A 20081-nucleotide genomic window follows, 5' to 3' on the forward strand; every position below is an offset into this window, starting at 1 on the left:
AAAATCCCCATACAGGAGGGCAGAAAGTAGCCCTTTGTGCATTCAGGGCTTTCGATCTCTCACTGGGTTGCATATACGATCACAGTCAACCTTTCAGACATCACTCTCCCTTCCCACTCCATCGGTGCTGGAATGGAAGAATACCTGCTGAAGATTGAAGCCAGTGTGCACAGCCCCGAGAGAGGATGTCAGTGTTTTAATGGATTTTTAAAAACAGATTCATACACGCGTGTGTGAATGCACACAACACACACTCATACCCCCAACAACAACTCTCTTTGCAGGAACACTGTCGGAGCACTGACATGAATTTGATTTGAAGCCATGTGTCCTAGAAAACATCTCTGTAATCCTTGCCTGGTTCTATCCCTACAAAGAGTGCCCAAGAATTTGCCCAGAGTAAACATGTTGCATGATCTTGTTCATCTTCCCATATGCTTCCTCCTTACTGCATCTCTCTTACAAAATTAATTTGTGGTTTACTTAATTTTCAATAAAATAATTATTGGGCTCTTAAATAATTACCATACTTATTGCCTTCTGTCCCTTTTTTTTCTGAGTCTCATCATATCACTTCTGTTTTTTCTCCCTTTTATGTACTATATCACTTTCAGAGTAATCACTTTCAATAAAGACAATATATACATTGAGTAGTTGCATTTGAATTTGAAGCATATTCCTTTGGAACTGATGCATGCTGAAACTGATTTTAAAAAAAGGGGGGGGGCTCATGGAAAGATTTGTCTTAAAAGGGCAGCTTTTGTATATGGAAGAGCATTGCTTACGACTGATTTCTTCTATTTCTCCAGCTTAGCTCATTGTCCTGTCTTAGGCACTTCTGTTGAGCTTTCCCCTGATGCCTTCCTTTCTCCTTCCATCCACCTCTGCTCAGAGTATTCTTTTCTTCTTCTCATGTTATCTCTATTCCTTTATTCCTTCTTCTGCTACTGTATCTTTTTATCTTACCACCAACTTTGAAAAGATTTCTTTCTTTTGTCATGAAAGGAGTTTTCAAATCACTATAGACTATATGGAGGACAGAGAAATTTATATCCTGGATTGCTGTCTTTTCCTTCTGTGTTCCTTTTGTAAGCTCCATCAATAGCTACTGAGATTTTTATTTATTATTATTGAACACTCATAACTTTTTAGTGGCTTTGTTGTAAATCTTTTATATCAAAATACTTATTTCTGTTTTCCTTTTTGTTAATCCTTTCAGTGACCCAAATATTTAGTTGTTATTTTTTTTTCTGTGCATATTGGAGTGCAAATATAGCCATGCAAAAATAGTATTGGTTTTCCACTCTGAGCTCTATTAAAAATTGGGATGGGCAAGTATTATCAGACCAACATAAGATTTGACTGAAGTTGTTTAATGATAATAAAAAAAAAATAGTACCTAGGTGGCAAAGTGGATAAAATATCCTCAGGCACTTACTAGTTGTGTGATCTTGCACAAGTCACTTAAATCTTTTTGCCTCAGTTTCCTTATCTGTATAATGAACTAGACAAAGAAGTGGCAAAATAGTTTAGTGTCTTAGTCAAGAAAACCCCCAAAGGGTTAATGAAAAGTCAGATATGACTTGAATGACTAAACAGCAACAAACAAATGTTTAATATAAGCTGTCATATGGAGGGAAATACAATGGTGAATGTTAGAACAGCTGAGAGAAACAATTAGCATATTTTTCAAAAAGGGAATGCTATATAATGAATGTAGTGCTAGTTTTGGGGTTGGGAAGCCTTAGGTTCAGATTCTTCCTTGGATGTGTACTGACTGTATAGCCCAGTGGTTCTCAAAGTATCATCTAGAGAATCCTGGGGATCTCTGAAACCCTTTTAGAAGGTCTACAAATTCAAAAATAGTTTTTAATTTCCAATATTGTAAATGTCTATAAATATAATCCAGATAAACAAAAACGCTTTGGAGAGATCCTCAATGATTTTTAATAGGATAAAGATACTGAAAACAAAAGTTTGAGAACCACTGGTATAGCCCTTGGCAATTCATTTTACCTCAACTTGAAGACTATATTGCAGAGAAGGTGTAAACCTGCTTTGGAAAAAGGAGGTCCTCACCGAGAATCCCCTATCCCAGTGATATCAGGGGATCAGTTCTCATTTCTAATCCCAGCCATAACCTTATTTTTCATCATGGGCAAGGCTTTATTAATTCATTCTATTCCCTAATCACAAACCTGACCATGTTGATTCAGTATTCAAGGATCACAGAATTTGGAAGGGATTTCAGTGGCCATTTAGTCAAAAATCCACACACAAGAAGAATCCCTTTCCATAACATCCCTTACAAGCAGTTGTCCTCTGCTTTAAGACCTTCCCAAAAAGAAGGATCTATCTTTGCTTGCTTGCCCAGGTTGGAATTGCAGTGGATATTTGTGGGCCCCATCGGGTTGTTGATTGTCCTGAAAGCTCAGACCCTCTCTGTTTTTGTCCAGACTGCCATCTTCATGGCCTCCCACTTCAGAGATTCACCATGTTGGTGCAAACACCTGATCAATTAGTCCTTCTGCAGCTCAGAACTTTTGAGTTCAAGTTCCTCCAGCCTCAATCTCCTAGATGGCAGGTATCACCATACACTTCTCATTTCACTTTTAGTTTTCATATTAGGAAATTTTTTCTCGATATCAAGTCTAAATTGGCCTTTTTGCTACTTTGATCAGTTATTCCTGGTTCTACTTTCTTGGGCCAATCAGACAAGCCCAATCCCTCTCCCAAATAACAGCCCTTCAAATATTTGAAGACAGAATCATGTTCTCCCTCCACATCCCCAGATTCTCCAGGCTAAAAATTTCTAATTCCATCAAACAATTTTCCCATGCATGAACTCAAGGCCTTTTACTGTCTTCATTGTCCTCTTCTGGCCCCTTTCCAGTTTACCAATGTCCTTATTAAACCACAGTGCTTGGATAGGTTTGACAAGGGCAGAATATAATGGGACTCTTCATCACCTCCCTGTTCCTAGTAGCTGTGCTCCTCTTAATGCAACCCAAGATCACATTAGCTTTTTTTTTTTTCCCATTTCTGCCTCATCACACTGCTGTATCATATTGACCTTTCAGTCTACTAAAATTAGATTTTTTTCAGAACTGCTCTCTAACTGTGCTTCCCCTATTGCATGCTTGTAAAGTTAATTTTTTTTATACCAAAGTGCAGCATTTTACCTTGATTCCTATTGAATTTCATCTTATCAGATTTATCCCAGTGCTCTAACCCAGAAGTGTCAAACAAGCTGCCACAGTGTATATGGCTTGCTATTCTCAGTTGAGTCTTGAACTAGATTAAAATGTCATTGAGAAATGTTTAACAAAATAAATAAAAGTACAATAAAACATAGATAATGTTAATATGTGATTTTCCAAGTCAATATATGTCTTGCAGGGATTCTTATGTGCAGCTTAATGGCCTTCATTTCTTTTTCAATTTTACATCACTACTCTCGCCTATTAAGATCTTTTTGAATGCTGACTCTACCATCTACTGTCAGTTTTATGTCATCTGTAAATCTGATGAGCATTCCTCCTGTTCCTTTATCCAGGTTATTAATAAAAATGTTTTAATAGTAAAAGACCAAGCACAGATCTCTTGGAGCAGAGAGGGATATTTCATTACAGATGTCCTGCCATTGAACATTGAACAATCATTGATTTCCTATAAGTTCTGAAACCCCCTTATTCCATTTTCATTTGTTCCTCATTTCCACAAAAATAGTTTAAGGTATTTTATCACAAGCTTTGCTAAAATGTAGGTAAACTCTACCCACAACTTTACTCTTTACTAGTTTAGTAATCCTGTTAAAATGTTTTTAAAGGAAATTCTTAATTAATTCTTAATTGTTCTTTGTAATCTCTACTTGCCTTGCTAGTTTTTTTCACCAGCCATCTCTTTAACGGTCTTTTCTATAGTAGTTGTCTAGAATTAGAGAAATTAAAGTAAAACACACCAACTTATAGATGGTTGAATGTTTTCTTCCATTTTTTTTTTTGAAAATCGGGACATGAGTTGCCCTTCTCCAGTGCTGTGATCTGCATCCATTTTCCACGTCATTTCAAATATTATTGATAGACGACTCTTGAAATCCCTTCCCAGTTTTATACCTAGAATTCTATGATTCTCTTCTTCCATAATTTAAAGACTCAAGTTTTCTTTGTTTTAGCAACAAAGCAGTGGCATTAAAAATATTGGAACTGGCCAAACTATCAGCCCTTAGGTGTCTGTCACCTATTTTGCCCCCTTCCATCCCACCAAGGGGATTTACATCTATTTAATTTGACTCTTCTGATCTCTTTTAAAGTACATTGCACAGAGCAAACTTTGATTTGTAAATCCTAATGATCTTGAACCTTTCTTACCTCAGAAAACTTCCCTTTTCCTACTGCCAAAAGATGGATGGAGTTCAACCAAGATATTTCTTTCGTAAATTTGGAGACTTGAATTTCTGAGAAGCAGAGGCAAAACAATCAGGAGGACATCATTGTGAGATTTCACTCTGCCATAATTTAGCGAGCCAAGTTTTCTTCAGATTTCCTAGTAACAAAATCAGTGGCATTGAGAGGGATCTGAAAGACAATTTATCAGCCCCTAGGTATCTGTCCCAAGCATGTTTTTATTATTCTCTTGAAAATAAGGTTATAAAAATGTAATTGCTGACACAACCTTAATGATAGCAGTGCAAGCATGCTACTGTAATTAAAGGAGGGGGTTTTATTGTACCAGATCTGGGAGAGGCCAGCATTTATAGTCTTCAGATCTAAGGGCTAACACAGCACTCTACTCAGGTTTTTGCTGCTTTGACTGTGTGGTCTGTTTCTTTTTGGAGAGTGGAGTAGGACTTAACCTACAAAGAAGGCATTCTTTTCTTCTGACAAAGGAATAAACACGCTCTGCCTTCTTTCTTGGGTTTAAAAATGCTACCGTTGGCTAAGAACTTTAAAGCCTGAAAATATTAGTCATGTCAACTCTCATTTTATAGGGAGGTTAAGTGGTTTTTCTCAGGTTGATTGATAGTAAGTTGTTGAGCTGTAATTTGAATTCAGGTCTTTTGACTTCATGGTTAGCACACTCAATCTTGTACCACTTTACATTAATAATAATAATAGCTAACATTTCTATAGCTCTTACTGTGTGCCAGCACTATACTAAACACTTTAAAATGTTATCTCATTTGATCATCACAACATCACTGGGAGTTTAATTGTTATTATAATTCCCATTTTACAGGTGCAAAAACTGAGGGAAATAGGGTTAAGCTTAACAGGGTTATAAGCCCAAGGTCACACAGCTAGTGTCTGGTTGGATTTGAACTCAAGTTACAAGACTCTATATTAGTAATCTAAGCATAGCATAATCTAACTCCACATAGTAATATTTCTGTAATTTTTAGATAGCTAGATGGAGTCAGGAAGTTCTAAGGTCAAATGTGACCACAGACACTTATTCAAAGATGTATTGAGCAATATATGACCCTGAGTAAATCAGTTAATCCTGTTTTTCTTAATTTCCACATCTGTAAAATGAGCTGGAGAAGAAAATGGCAAACCATTCCTGTATCTTTGCTGAGAAAACTCCAAATGATGTCATGAAAAGTTGGACATGACTAAAAAACAATTGAACAACAACTTCTAGAATATTTGCTTTTGAAATTTTCCCTTATTTTCCTTAGGAGGAATAAAGATTCAGTGACATTGTAGTTCAAATTTCACAAGACATTGTCCTCCATCTCCCCCCCCAAAAAAAAATTGGAAGCCATCAAAATGGTAGACACCAAAATTGCTTTTGACACCTGCCTTTTCTGTTTTGTTTCATTTTGCTTCTATTTTACTTGACAGATGGTCTTTCACTTATAGAATATTTGTTGTGTTAGTTGCTCCTTTACCTAGTACCGTACTTTATATATTATGGATGCTCAGTAAACAGCATTTTATTGACATAAATAGTTAAATAACATTTAGGTCATCCTCCCTTTCTTTCTCCATCTTCCTTTCCCTTTTAATCTCAAAATTCCATAAGAAAATAAATCTGCTGTAATGTTGGACTTGGCTCTAACCAAAGCTAATTAGCCATATACACGCATCTCTGAGCTTTGTTAGCCAGACAGGAGTGATCTTATGACTTCATACAATTCTCCTTGCCCTTTCACCTTAGAAGATGAGATATATACCTTGCTAGCTCCAGATAGCTTAATGCATTTTATGACGTGAATAATTAAAGGTCTTCTCAGCCCACTATGTTTTAATACCAGTTTAACAATAGCATAAAGAGAATATTTATTGCTCAATACATCTTTGAAGTGATAATTATAGCACAAATAACCTTTCCTATTTGTCAGTCCCAATACCCTGAAGTCCACTAGCAGAGAAAAACAATAAATAAAGTTTCCCCAAGGTATAAGGTACAATCTTGATGACCTCATTTGCTGAGTAATAAAATAGGATGGATATTAAAGTAACCTTATAATGGCCATTATTGCCTTTCATTAGTAAATTATTTTGATTTTCCCAAATAATTTGTGAAGTTCACATCCATTTCCTGGCTTTCAACTGTAAGTATGGTTTCTTTCCAGAAGAACTCAAAGTTCTTTATGTGGAAAAAAATTTCATTTACTTTTCTTTGATACGGGGAGATATATATATGAGTTAGAATCTGTGCATTACCAGTAAGACAATTATTTTCTTTAAACTTTTTTTTATTATGAACTTAACTAATAAACTTATAAAAACAAAACTTTAATTTTACAGAAGAGTGCAGAAAAGAAGTTTGAGCTCCTTTTATATATTTTTTGTTGTTGCCAGGGCAATCAGGGTTAAGTGACTTGCCCAGGGTCACAGCTATTAAGTGTCAAGTTTCTTAAGTAGGACTTGAATTCAGGTTCTCTTGATACCAGGATCAGTGCTCTACTCACTATACCACTTAGCTGTCCCCTTTTAAAAATGTATATTAAAAATGGAACTCAGGAGCAACCATATTTTCTGACTTTCTTGTGTTTTCACCTAACATCAGGAGATAATTAACAACAAAAATCAATAAATATTTATTATTTGTTTCTTTTTTGTAGAGAGTACTGTGGGGAAGTGCTATAGGAAATAGTTCGAATAAGGTACAGTCCCTATATAATCTTTTTTTCACAACTGTATTTTTAATTGTATTTTTCGCATTTAAAAATGTTATTTTGAGAATTATTGAATACAATATTGAGTTAGACCAAGAAATGAAAGTTTAAATCACATTCAGGTACTCAAATGGATCTGTGATCTATCAATTTGGAACTCCCTCCAATACTTGCCCATTCAATGTGACTTTTGTTTATGTATTTTCATAACTTTACTCTGGGAAGTGGTGGAGGTATCCAGTATGTTGGAGTCTATCTTTTCTTTCTCCTGACATCAAGGATGTTGATGGAACACCATGGCTATTTACCTGTCACCCCTTACTCTTGCTGTGTGACTAGCTGATCTTCTTTTGTTGTCTGACAGTCATTTTATGATATCATATGCTTCTGTTCTTTGTAACTTCTCAGTGGTTATATGTTAAGCCTCTTCAAATCCATGATATATTTCTCCATTGTCTTTTATGTAATACTTATCTTTGATTGTTTAGATGTATTGGTGTTCCATGTCTCATTGCCATAAAATAACATGAATACTTAACAATCACTAAAATTTATTAAGCATCTATTTTGTTACTGTGCTAAAGTCTATAAAGTGTGAATACTAGATAAAGCATTAAAATAATGGATAAAATGTTAATATTGAAAATATGAGCCTTTGTTTTCATGGGAAACTTGGGATTAAAATCAAGCTTTGTAATTATAAAATAGCTTTGCAATTTCCAAAAAGTAACCTGGTCTGCTCTTTGTTTTTTCAACTTCATACCTAGTTCATTAGGCCATTTCTCCCAGACATAAATTCTATCACACAAGATTTATCAAGTGCCCTCCCAAATAAGTTGTTGAAAAAGAGCAATAAGCATTCTTCATCCATTTACACTTTCCTCTGTGTGGATGTTTATGCCAAAATCTAGCAAATGATTACTGATTCTTCCAGGAATGTTCTCCAGTATTCTTGGGACTGATGCAGCCTATGCAATTGTGAAGGCATTCAAGGTTTAATAGCATGGTATCTGAGGGATGGGAAGATACCAAAGACACGGAAAAACTTTTAAAGTTTATTGGTGCTGAAAACATTGACCAAGAGAACATCAATATCTATTGATCTGTACCTACTATTGAAGTATATAAAAGCTCTATGAGAGTCATTTAAACATAAACCAAAGGCAGGTTTAGTGAGGGTATTGGTAAGATATAAGCAGGCTTTTGCAGGAGATACTCAGCAATGGATCAGATGTTTGCTGTTTCACAGTAGTATAAAGATGTAGAGTGCATGCAATTCTATCAAGCTAATTGTTGATTATGGAAAAAATGTTGATTTCGTAAATAAAAATGCTACCTTGCAGGCTTTTTTTTTTAAACAAGGAGGTCTCCAATCCATAAATCAGAATCATTCAAGAGTCCTCACATGATAAAAAGACAAATAACTATTTAATAACCATCTAATAATAATCAGGTAAGTCATTAAAGAGGGAGATGTACGCTTACCACATAGGTGCTCTTGTGATAAAAAATAGAGAGACCAGTTTGTATAGTGAATTCCTATGGGTGCTTCTGTTCATGGATTTCATTGTACTGATCACAATACACACATATTTGGGACAATCCATATTATTTGTTAATTAAAGGCAGTCATGTTTATTCTAAAGTTAGGGAATAACTTACTTCAATCAACAATTAACTAATGAATTTTTTAGTTCCTTAATTATAGCTGGTATTTCAGTATATATATACTTTGAATGTGGGGAAGCCTTTGCAGTATTGATGTAAATTTGGTAATTTGTAGTATTGTTCTATATGACTGTAAATTGGTATTATTGAAGGTTAGATCATTCTAATTATGGAGTAAAGATTAGAAATAGTGATGATAGAAGTCTGTTTCACATTAGAGTAAATGAATTTTAAAATGCCTTTAAAATAATGGGAAATATTATTGAGATGTAAAAGTGTTAGAGACATTGATTCAAAATGGATCCAGTCTTATATACAACTGTTGCAAATTTGAATCATCACTTACATGAACATTCACTTACCTGGAAGATGGTGGGTATAACAAAATATAGAAATTTGAAGGCTTGGGTAACTCAAAATATAGAAATTTGAAGGTTTGGGTAACTGTAATCATTCTCAAAAATATATAGAAACTAATGTTTCATATTTAACGTAATATATTTTATATATGACAGAAGTCGAACACTGAGAAATGACTACATGGATAAATTTAATGTTATCCAAAAGATAAGGACTAATATTATATCATAGAAAAGACATTTTGTTTCACGGCTACCACTCTATTAGGCATCATTGATGATAATAGTTGGGTGGGTACTCTTTTCCAAATGCATTGAATTAGCATATATCCTCCTTGTGTTTTCAGAAGACCTGTCTGAATGATGATATTTTTCTGCTTAATATATTAGTATTGACTAGATCATAGAAATTCATTCCACAGATAAATGTACCTTTCCCCTCATGTGCATTTTAATCATATTTATTCTGTTATGTATGCATATACCCAATTTTCTAAGATTGTCAAACAATTCTGATAATACTTTGAACTATGTTGACTTGAATCTTAATATATTTAAATTGAAATATATGGTAAATGTTATATAACAGAAAAATACAGAGAATTTTGAATAAGAATGTGTTTGTGTTATGAACAGAAGCATCCGTGGGAATTTTCCAATCCCTTTTAAACAGAACTACATGATCCTATAATCCTAGAACTTTATGTAATTTGTTGTTGTTATTGTTTTTCAGTCATATATGACTATTTTGGTGAACCCCTTGGACCGTATTATCCATTGGAGTTTCTTGGCAGAGATATTGAAATGGTTTGCTATTTCCTTCTCCAGGGGATGATAGCAAACAGAAATTTAATGATTAGCTCAGTTTCACACAGCTAGTAAGTATCTGAGGCCAAATTTGAACTCAGGTCTTCCTAATTCTTTGTCTAGCACTTTATCCACTGCGTAATCTAGCTGCCTTAAACCTCCCTTTGTTATCTTACAGATCTTCTGATCTAAATTCCTGCCTGGTGAAGAAGGTCCTTCAATAATATTCTTAAAAGCTCTGTTGGTAAAATATTAATGCCATTCTCACTGACTCAATATCATGATGTGAAAATAGTGTTACTAGATAGTGCACTGAATACTTGGAGTCTGGGGGATCTGAGATTAAACCCTTTCTCAGATACCAACTGCTTCATTTCTCATAAGAGAAACTTAGATGTTTCATTCAATTGCCTTCTTTCTCATGAGATGTTCAGTGACTTACCACATTCATCCAAGTAATTCCTCTTTATGTATATACCCATTTCACATTTTTTTCTTTTGAGCATTTAATCTTTTACATCCTATCATGTCGTCCCCCACAGAAACTAACTTTGGTGTCTCAAATAGAGAGCTTAACTTTGGATTGACTGTGAGTCAGCCTAAGCATAGATGAATCTGTTAATATATCAAGGTTGCCTCATTTCTTATATTCCTTTTCTAAAAAGAATTGAAATATAAAAGATTCAAATATCTTTGATGACCCAATCCAGTCTTCTTTCTCTAAATAAAGTATTTTCCATATTTTCCAAGATTTTTAGCAGTTTTTTTGGATTTATTTCTCCTCCTGCTCTTTCATTTTCCATTCTAAATGTGCTCATATTGTATTTAAAACAAAAAACCCTCTTCTTGAGGTCATAATCCTTAATTTAATATTTATATTTTAATCCATTTTTAGGCAACAGAAAATCAGTAGAAACAATTTTGAGGGTAAAGAAAAAAAATAACAGGTTATATTTTCCCTCCTAAATCTTTCAGTCTCCACAAAACAACAATAACAACAACAAAAACAAAATCTTCCATTCTGAAGTCCTGTGAGATTCAGCTGGTGCTCAGAGTAGAAAAATAAACATTGAAGATTTTTCATGGTATGTTAGAGAATTTTTTTATTGTTGTAGCCATTGAGATAGAAATGGAGGAGAAAATAGAAGACTGAAATTATGTGCGTGTTTATTAGAACAGATGAGTTGCCCAAGGTACTGATAACATCCAATATGCCACATGTTACCATTAGTATTAGCTAGGTCTGCAGGGAACACATTGAATCCCTTGAGCCCCTTGTTTTTCCTTCTTGGAATTGGTTTCCTTTCATTTTAATATCTAAATGATCTTGTCCAAGGGTATATTGTGAAGATAATAGCTAACTCTATTTCTATGACTTCTTTTAACCTTTTGTCAGTGAATACGACCCCAAGAGAACTATGGCAAGATAAGATACTACGACCCTGGAACCATCTGGAGCCAGATTTCTAAAAGTAATTATAGTGCCAATGCTTTGTAGACAGTAAGAATTATGGCTAAACATGGAAATGTGTTTTGTATGACTTCACACATATAATGAGTATCATATTGCTTGCCTTCTCAATGGATGGGGAGGAATTGTAGGGAGAGCCTGAATTCAGAAATGAAAATAAAAATTTTAAAAAATATAGTGGTATATCATTTCATATCTGCCTGTAACTCAAATCCAATTGTGGATAGGTACTTAAAAGTATAAGCATTAAGAATTTATTATTTAAGAATGAGATTCCCTGAAATAGAAACATGACTTCTAAGCATCATTTAACCTGCTTTTATCCTTGTATATTACATTATACTTGATATATACTTTTACATTTAAACTGCCTGAGAGGTCTTCATTAATATAGTTTCCTAGTCATTGGCTGTTTATAACAACCTCACTAGTATTCAGACCTTTCTTACCACTAGTAACTTAAATTTATTCTGACTATTCACATGTATCCAGAAGGTCTTCTCTGGATTGAACTTTATTCAATTGTAGAATTTTATTGGCTACATTGCTTCCAAACATTGTGAATCTTATTAAGTGAAAATTAACTCATGGCTCATAAATTGCCTATTGAATTAATTTATTTCTCTTAGAGAGTATGTCAATTCTTTTTTCTCTGTCCTTTTTAGATGTGGTCTCTCCTTTTGACAATACTGTTTAAACTAATTTTTCACATATACATAATCAATATCAGAGTGCTTGCCTTCTAAAGGGATAAGAAAGGAGGAAGGAAGAGAATTTTGAACTCTAAATTTTTTAAAATGAATATCAGTTTTGTTTTTACAAGCAATTGAGAAAAAAAATTTTAAAGAGGCATGAAGTTGCTGCAATAGTTTAGAAGAAAAAGAATTTAGTATAAACTGGGATTGCAGCATCATAAGTAGAGAAGAGGTAACAGTTGCGAGAAGTGTTATGTAAAAATGCAATCGACTTTTTAGATTTCATCATTCTATATAGGTCCACAAATAAGAAACTTAATGTTTTTAAAAATATCTGGTTTACTATTTGGTTTTCTAAATGTTTTAATTGGCTTGCTCAGGACAAAAATTTTATATAAGCTTTTCTTCTAATTCTTTTTTATAGCTTTTCCATTTGAGTACAGCCATTTGAATTGCTTTATAAACATTTATTGCTTATTAGCTTACCTTTCTTCCTTTCTGCATCTTTTATATCTAATATAAATTTATTTTAATAGTATTTTATTTTTCCAAATACCTCTAAAAGAGTTTTCAACTAATATGAATTTCTTATTCTTACAGTAATATATTTGCTGTCCATTATTACATTTTGCACTGAAGAAATGTTTATTATTTTAAATTATTTGATGCATGAAGGTTATCTTCCCAAAAGGATTTCATTACTCTCTATAAATTATTTCATTTACATGGATTCTATTAATACTTTTATGTAACAACACAGAAGAGAAAATGTCAAATATTATAATAAAATGTTACATGAAATAAAAATAAATAAACTAAGGCAATTTGAGTCAGCGTGTTGTTAGTCAAGTCTCATAGTGTCTTTGAGTCCCAGTTGTCTTATGTGCAAAATGAGAGGTCAAACTCACTGCAGTGCCCACAAACAGCCTCAAAACTCCCAAATACTTCAATATGGAACCAAATTTTGGGCATGGGACAGCTAGATGGCATAGTGGATAGAATGCACGCTCTGGGATTGGGAGATCTGAGGTCAAAATTCAGCCTTAGACCTTTACTAGTTGTATGACATTGGACAAGTCACTTAACTCTTATTGCCTTAAAAATGTAATTGGGCACTTTTTAATAAAATAAATAATATAGCACAAAATAGAATAGTTATTTTGTGGCTTAAAAGTCAATATTTTGCCTTCAGAGATCCGTTTCTACATAAGTTTGATGCCACTGTAGTAGATAATCTCTAAATAAGATCCCTTCTTTTATAAAATGGGAATAGTAATAATTTCACTCTTTGCTTCACAGGACTGTTTATAAGGGAGACAGTTTGTAAACCTGAAAGTGCTATGGGAAAACAATGTGGCATATTAATTGAAGAACTGTTCTCTGGGATTCAAATCTCTCCTCTATAACACATACTGGCTTTGGGACTCAGAGCAAGTTCATTCTCAAAACATAGCCCAAGCAACTCCCCTATACTAGAAATGGCTGAATAGGAGATGGTCTGAGTTTTAGTAGAGGACTTAGCCAACCCTAGATCCCCTACATCAGTGGTATCAAACTTGCATGTGACATACTCCCCTTCACGACAGTTTAATCTCTAGATTAAATTGCAATTGGGAATTGTTAATAAATAAAAACTTAATAAAATATAATGTTAATTTCTGTGTTTTTAATCCAATGTACTTTACTTGGGTTTGACACTATTGCTTTACACCAATGAAATGTAAGTTCTAGACAAAATAGAAGTACTATAGAAATGTGACTTACTATATATTAACTATGTGTTCCACTCATTTATTAAATGTATAATTATGTAATACTATAACCTTATAATTATATTATGAATATATTTATGTATTATGTTATAATATAATAATTATATATTATTATAAATATATATTATATATAAATATATAATTATTTTTTATTATTCATCATCCTTTCCATCTCTAATATTTTGTAATTAAATCATCTGATAATGAACATTTGCCTTATGAAAATTATGTTAGTAAGCACAATAAAACTAAGCCACATATGCAAAAAGTTAGATACATTTCCCTATCTAAGTCTAGGAGCCATCAATATGGGAAACAAATAAACAAAATCCAGAGCAGATCATCAGTGGTACCAAAAAGTGTATTAATGTATGTATGTGTGCATCTAATTACACTTAGTTTTCATTTTTATTTCTTTGTTCATTTCTGTAGCTACTCTTAAAGTCTTTGTTGCCAAACCATTTTTTTTCCTTGAAGTATTGATCATATTTATTATAGAATTACTCTCTTTTGGGTTACATGGTTTTCTCTTAACTCAAAATATTTCTTCATTGTACATGTTTTTTTCTTTTGCTTAATTGTCTCAGTTTCTAGATTGGGATATTATGATAGGAGTGGCTATTCTCCATGCTGCAGTTTGGCTGCCATAGTGTTTTTGGATCTAGTGACTAATTTGGGACCCAGCTCTCTAGTGTAAATTCCTGGCTCCTATGTAGGTCTCCTGGTAGCCCACCATCGGTTTTGCATTTAGCTCTTCTCTTCCTCCATTTGCTTGTTCACATCCTGACGTAGAGGTGGCTCCATTCCCTGTCTTGCCCTTGAAAGGCTTCCCTGGGTGTTCTTTTATTGTAGCAATCACACATGGCATGGCATTCCAGTGTTGGGACAAGCTGATTGCTCTGCCTGTCACCTCATTTGTGGTGACTGACTGGGACACTGGTTTCTGGTCTCTTGGAGGTTCCCTAATGCTGGCACTGCAATAAGGACTACATTAGCTCTGGGTTTCTGCTGTTCCCTTACTGGCTGCCTGGGGATTTGGCTGACCCTCCTTCTTGCTTTAACTCCAGCATGGCCTGGGTAGGGAAAGGGAGGGAAATTCTGTCCTGGCCTTTGATTCCTGAGGTAGCATGAGGCTGGACTGTGCAATCTAGTGGCCTTTTGTACTTCTGTGTTGGGGTCTATTGGCGAGCTGGCTTCATACTTTTTGGGATGCCCCAGGTTGTTGGAATCTTTACAAAGTGTTAAGCCATTGGAGTTAATAGAGACAATAATTATCTAATTTGGCATGGTTCAATATGATTGATTTGATTTTAGAAGGAGATATTTTGGACCAGAACTTGAAACAAGGTACTAAGTACAACTGCTAGAAATGATGCTTGTGTTCACACCTTTAGAGAGCTCATAAGTATCTAAGTACTCAATGGAGTTCAAACATTTGGGAGATTTCAGGATTTAGTATGAGATATCCGAATTCACACTTCCCTTAGGGCCAGAGAACACTCTGGGAGATAACCCAGAATCCCTCTCTCTCCAGAAGGAGGAGTTAACCTTTAGGAGATCATATATATATATATACAGGGAGCTCTTAGAGCTGAAAGGAGTTATTTGGGAACATTCCCAGGGGTCGGGGAGAAGCACTCTGGAAGGAAGCCCACAAGCCCTATCTTCCAGTCAGGAGAGATTCATCGTATCTTCTACCTTGGTGCTGGCTGGAGTCGGAAGGACAAACCTTTGGATTTGGAGACATTCGGGTGGAGCTCTTGGAACCAAGTGGAGAGATAGGCCTCTGGGCCAACCGGGCTATATTGAAGGACACTTTGTTTCTCTGGTTTCTGCTTGGACCCTGGTATCTGTGTATGTGTGAGGAGGTTGGGGATGGGAGTAGGAAGAGAAAAATTCCCAAGCCTTCCTGTGGACTTCTTGTTGGACACTTTGATGGTGAGAAGTACTATTCTGGTAGTACTGTAAAGGATGATTTAGAAGGAGAAGTAGAGGCAGAAAGACATTTAGGAGCTTATTGTAATTGTTTTAGGCTGATAGCAATAGGGACAGAGAATAAGTTATAGGTATTAGAGATATTGGGAAGATAGGAGTAACAAAATTTTTTAAACTTTTTTTTAAATAATTGGATATGAGAAGAGGAGAAGGGACAGCCCAAAGACCACCCCAAGGATTCAGAAATGGGAAACTGGGCTAATAATGGTGGTGCCATCAACAGAAATAGTAAAGTAAGATAAAGATCTAGGTCATGGTGCAAAAGATAATGAATCAGTTAGAGACATAATGAGTTTTTGGCAGCAGCAAGAGAGTTGCATCCAGTGGGCAGTTGTAGATACTAGTTTGGGACTCAGGAGCCTGGTCTTAATTCTCTGCTCATCATAATTCCTCTTCTGATCATTATCTCAGAAATTAGTCTTGCCCAAACCATCTATCTTATTTTATTTTCAAGGTTGATGCTCATCAATGTCACCAGCTCTCTATAAGAAACTACCCTCAAACCCCCCTTCTCTCCCACCTAGATATATTCTAGGGTAGAACTAAGTGAATAATATGTGAGTCATAAGCTACAGGGAGAAGGTTCATTTATATCTCAGAGAAAGACTTTAGGCTGTTGTCTTAATTTCAAACTGCTTCATAGAGAAAAGTCATCCAGTCATTTGTTATCCAGTAGCAATGTTCCTTTGTCATAACAGCATATGAGTTAGAGCTGGAAGGTACTTCAGCTAGAAGAAACTTTAGCCAAAAGGATTGTTTAGTCCAACTCTATCATTTTGCAGTTTAGGAAATTAAGGCCATGAGAGAAAGATGAATTGACTTGTCTAAGGTCACCAAATGCTTTGCTATTTGCTAATGTTCTCATCAGCACTTCTTGGTTTGGAGATGATGGCGGGTACTTTTTTTTCTGGGTAACAGTGCAAGGGATTCATCTGATGGGCAATGTGCCACATTTTCATTTCCTACAAGTGCTGGCTGCCCATTTGACATCCTACCCTCTTACTACATGACCTGTGGAACTCCCTTGCTGCCCGTGTATCTGAAGGTTAGCCATTAGGCTAAGATGAACAGTAGGGGAAAAAATCTAAACAAAGGCAAATTGATCTTTATAATTCTCTGTTTTGAAAGTGATGATGGAATAAGGATGGGTCAGGGAAAATTGTTATTGAACATGATGTATTTTCAATGGCCAAACTTGTTCCTAAAAAAGAGATGAGAAAATGTACCTTTGTCCCTTCACTACAGAGGGTGGGGTACTATGAAGGGTGTGGGAGGAATAGTGAATATACTTCCAAGAGGTTGATATAATGGTTTTACTAGCCTGTTTTCTTTTTTAATTGTGTTTGTTTAGGGTTTTTTTGGGGAGGCAAACAGTATTGTGATTTGTCCAAGGTCACACAGGTAGTAAGTGTTACGTGTCTGAGACCAATTTTGAACTCAGATCCTCTTGACTTCAGGACTGGTGCTCAATCCACTGTGCCATCTATCTACCCCACTCCTAGCCTGTTTTCTTTTAAATTCCTTTTGTAAAATAATGGATGGCTGGATAAGTAAATGGAAAGAAACAAAGGTGATGCAATAACAAAAGTTATCAATAATTATTTGTAAAGAGAGACATGGGGGAAAATATACTCATTCATTTTTTAGACTTTTCAAGTTCCCACAGAGAATGAATGAATTAGACTTTAACCCCATTTCTTCCGAATCGAAATATATTGTTTTCATTGCATTGTTCTTTCTATTATCTGTCTACCTCATTTGTAAGTCGAAGTGATTTTTTTTTATCAGGATCTTTGATTTTATTGGTTTAGGGAACTCCCTAGAAGGAAACTCCCTGTATGAGGGAAGATCAATACCTGCTCTTCGATTTTTTTTCATCAATTAATGAGCATTTATTATTTACTCTGTGCTAATTATCCAGGTACTAAAGATAAAAAGAGAAAGCAAAAAAACACTCTGCCCAAAACAATTTCTTTCCAGTGGGGAAGATAGCATGTAGTGGTAATGGAGGTTTGGCTAGTGCGAACTCAGTCCTTACAAACTTAATTCATACAGATGTGGAGATATGTCTAAAAGAACTGCACATTTAACCTATATTAGATTGCTTGTTGTCTGAAGGAATTAGCGGGGTGAAGGGTGGGGAAGGTGTGTAGGGAGGGAGAAAAATTTGGACCCTGGGGCTTTTCAGGGATGAGTGTTATACTCTCTTTGCATGTATTTTGAAAAATAAAAAGCTTTTATTTAACAAAAACCTTAGATCATAAAAAGGAAAAGATTTGTTTTGGCTGGTGAGCACCTTTTGAATGTATACTTGGATCTCACTCAGCAAATACTCCCTTCACTCCTCCCCCCAGACCTTTTCTTCTCTATATAGAAAGGGGAACAATTTTAGAATATCTTTGTATCTTTGAAGTCCATGTGGGGAGCATCCTGGGCATGCCCATCAGGACTGGTTCTTATTGGTCAGTCCTCATTTTATATAAAAGTGGTTACATGAAAGATACATACAAACTAGATGGGAATGGCCCTTTAGAGGAAAAGTTCTCCTCCAGAAGTTGGCACTTGAATGGAGTCTTGAAGGACACCAAGGATTCTTAGAGAACAAAGTGATCAAGAAGAGTATTACAGGAATGAGGAGCAGCTAGACAGGACCATGTTGAGAAGGAGCAGCTAGGTGATGTAGGGGATAGGGAGCTGGGTCTGGAGTCAGCAAGAGTCATTTTCCTGAGTTCAGATCTTGTCTTAGAGACTTAACTAGCTGTGAGAACTTGGGCAAGTCACTTAACCTGGCTTGTCTCAGTTTCCTCATCTGTAAAATGAATTGGAAAAGGAAATGACAAAACACTCCAGTATCTCTGTCAGGAAAACCCCAAATAGGATCATGATGAGTTAGCTGCGACTGAAATGGACTGGAGAACAGGCTAAGAAGGGCTTTCAGTACCAAATAGGATTGATGGTGCCCTTGACAGAAATAGGAACATCTGGAAGGGTGAGGGGGGGTGGATTTGGGGAGGGAAACAATGAGTTCTGTTTTGGTCATATTGAATTTGAGATGCCAATGGAACATCCACTTCAAAATGTTTAGTCGGCTGTCAGTTTCACTGGGTTAATTTAGGATACTGTCTGAATGGCACTAAATGCATTTTTGCAGTCGACACTGCTGTGAGTCAAGATGGCTTTTTGCCAAAGCATGGCTTGTTATTAGGGAGAGAGGAAAGAAGGAAGGAGGGGGGCGGGCAGGGTCTTTGACCCCATTGCTTAATTTCCCTGTGCCTAGGGCATATAGCGTAACACTCTCTATGGCACAGTGCCTCAGAACCCTTCTGCCCTGGCTTTGACTAAAATTGGTTTACAGCTGAGTGGCAAGTTCATGGAGGTTTCATTGACTCCCATCTGTTAGTCTTTCATGAAAATTACATAGATGCAGGGTGTTAAAGAATATAGTGGTATTTGTAGAGAAATTAGTGTCAAGGCCCTACTTAAAAGCTCTGGAAATTTTCTGATGTTAAAAAAGAGAAAAATCTTTCAGACTTAAAAGGATTTTGTCCGTGTGTACTTACTTTGCCAGTACCCATATTATATAATCATGTTGCCGTAGTTCCTATAGAGAAGTGTTTTGGATTAAATAATTTGAGGCAGATAGGTGTTATAGGAAATAGATTCTGAACTGGAAGTTAGGAAGACTGAAGTTTTGAACCCTGCCTCAGACATTTACTAGCTATGTGACCTCAGGAAAATCAATGACCCTTTCTGTGCCTCACTGTGTTCCTCTGTCAAAGGAGAGGGTTAATAGACTGGATGTCTCCAGAGTCCTTTCCAATTGTCTGTGATTAGTAGGAGTGAACTTGGAGTTGCAATACCTAAGGTAAAAGAAAAAACTGCCATTTGACTTATTTTTGTGATTTGGGTAAGTTATACAAACCTTCATAGCCTCAGTTTCCCGAATTGGTAAATGAGAGGATTGAGTAGGAGAGTGTGGGGTAATGGAAGAGCATTGAATTTGGAGATAGAATTACTGGGCTCCAATGTGTGATCATGAGCAACCCTAACTCGTTTTTTTTAAGAAGGAAGCTTTCCTTTTTTGATCTCTAAAATGAGGCTGTAGGATTTGGTGATCCCTAAGGTGTTGTGATATCAAAGAAGGAAATATTATTCCTTTTTATTTATACACATTCTATCCTTGTTCTA

At 35.4% G+C, this 20081-nt stretch overlaps 1 protein-coding gene and 2 long non-coding RNA genes across 9 annotated transcripts in view; 2 read left to right on the top strand and 1 right to left on the bottom strand.

Annotated features, from left to right (window-relative positions):
* Positions 1-20081, top strand: part of GRIP1 (glutamate receptor interacting protein 1) — a 773529-nt gene that overhangs the window by 351664 nt on the left and 401784 nt on the right. The gene's annotated exons all lie outside the window — the stretch shown is intronic.
* The window catches only part of LOC116419274, a 39993-nt gene that overhangs the window by 8753 nt on the left and 11159 nt on the right, over positions 1-20081 (bottom strand). The window contains exon 2 of one of the 2 annotated variants that reach the window (XR_004229537.1): positions 4371-4456. This is a non-coding gene — a long non-coding RNA (uncharacterized LOC116419274). Of the gene's footprint in view, positions 1-4370; positions 4546-20081 lie in introns of both variants that reach the window. The other variant, XR_004229538.1, reaches the window with a different exon arrangement.
* On the top strand, positions 6922-12432 carry LOC116419275. The gene is made up of 4 exons (XR_004229539.1): positions 6922-7114; positions 9887-10031; positions 10139-10204; positions 11357-12432. It is a non-coding gene; the product is annotated as an uncharacterized LOC116419275 (long non-coding RNA).

Source organism: Sarcophilus harrisii, chromosome 5 (genome assembly GCF_902635505.1).
Source record: "Sarcophilus harrisii chromosome 5, mSarHar1.11, whole genome shotgun sequence".
Classification (NCBI taxonomy): domain Eukaryota; kingdom Metazoa; phylum Chordata; class Mammalia; order Dasyuromorphia; family Dasyuridae; genus Sarcophilus; species Sarcophilus harrisii.